The sequence below is a fragment of the Notolepis coatsorum genome, assembly GCF_963971535.1.
Source record: "Notolepis coatsorum genome assembly, chromosome: 5".
In the NCBI taxonomy this organism is placed as follows: Eukaryota; Metazoa; Chordata; class Actinopteri; order Aulopiformes; family Paralepididae; genus Notolepis; species Notolepis coatsorum.
The window spans coordinates 84,756,353-84,758,019 of record NC_140169.1 but is presented as its reverse complement, the minus strand read 5'-3'; positions in this window follow the sequence as shown (position 1 = coordinate 84,758,019).

Here is a 1,667-nt window from a genome sequence, read left to right as displayed (position 1 = left end):
TAGTACTGGTGTCTCCTCCTCTTCATCATATCTGTTAGCAGCAGTAGTACTGGTGTCTCCTCTTCATCATATCTGTTAGTAGCAGTAGTACTGGTGTCTCCTCTCTTCATCATATCTGTTAGTAACAGTAGTACTGGTGTCTCCTCCTCTTCATCATATCTGTTAGCCAGCAGTAGTACTGGTGTCTCCTCCTCTTCATCATATCTGTTAGTAGCAGTAGTACTGGTGTCTCCTCCTCTTCATCATATCTGTTAGTAGCAGTAGTACTGGTGTCTCCTCCTCTTCATCATATCTGTTAGTAACAGTAGTACTGGTGTCTCCTCCTCTTCATCATATCTGTTAGTAGCAGTAGTACTGGTGTCTCCTCCTCTTCATCATATCTGTTAGCAGCAGTAGTACTGGTGTCTCTCCTCTTCATCATATCTGTTAGTAGCAGTAGTACTGGTGTCTCCTCCTCTTCATCATATCTGTTAGCAGCAGTAGTACTGGTGTCTCCTCCTCTTCATCATATCTGTTAGCAGCAGTAGTACTGGTGTCTCTCCTCTTCATCATATCTGTTAGCAGCAGTAGTACTGGTGTCTCCTCCTCTTCATCATATCTGTTGTAGCAGTAGTACTGGTGTCTCCTCTTCATCATATCTGTTAGTAGCAGTAGTACTGGTGTCTCCTCCTCTTCATCATATCTGTTAGTAGCAGTAGTACTGGTGTCTCCTCTTCATCATATCTGTTAGTAGCAGTAGTACTGGTGTCTCCTCCTCTCATCATATCTGTTAGTAGCAGTAGTACTGGTGTCTCCTCCTCTTCATCATATCTGTTAGTAGCAGTAGTACTGGTGTCTCCTCCTCTTCATCATATCTGTTAGTAGCAGTAGTACTGGTGTCTCCTCCTCTTCATCATATCTGTTAGTAGCAGTAGTACTGGTGTCTCCTCCTCTTCATCATATCTGTTAGTAGCAGTAGTACTGGTGTCTCCTCTTCATCATATCTGTTAGTAGCAGTAGTACTGGTGTCTCCTCCTCTTCATCATATCTGTTAGTAGCAGTAGTACTGGTGTCTCCTCTTCATCATATCTGTTAGTAGCAGTAGTACTGGTGTCTCCTCCTCTTCATCATATCTGTTAGTAGCAGTAGTACTGGTGTCTCCTCCTCTTCATCATATCTGTTAGTACAGTAGTACTGGTGTCTCCTCTTCATCATATCTGTTAGCAGCAGTAGTACTGGTGTCTCCTCCTCTTCATCATATCTGTTAGTAGCAGTAGTACTGGTGTCTCCTCCTCTTCATCATATCTGTTAGTAGCAGTAGCACTGGTGTCTCCTCTCTTCATCATATCTGTTAGTAGCAGTAGTACTGGTGTCTCCTCTTCATCATATCTGTTAGCAGCAGTAGTACTGGTGTCTCCTCCTCTTCATCATATCTGTTAGTAGCAGTAGTACTGGTGTCTCCTCCTCTTCATCATATCTGTTAGTAGCAGTAGTACTGGTGTCTCCTCTTCATCATATCTGTTAGCAGCAGTAGTACTGGTGTCTCCTCCTCTTCATCATATCTGTTAGTAGCAGTAGTACTGATGTCTCCTCCTCTTCATCATATCTGTTAGTAGCAGTAGTACTGGTGTCTCCTCTTCATCATATCTGTTAGCAGCAGTAGTACTGGTGTCTCTCCTCTTCATCAT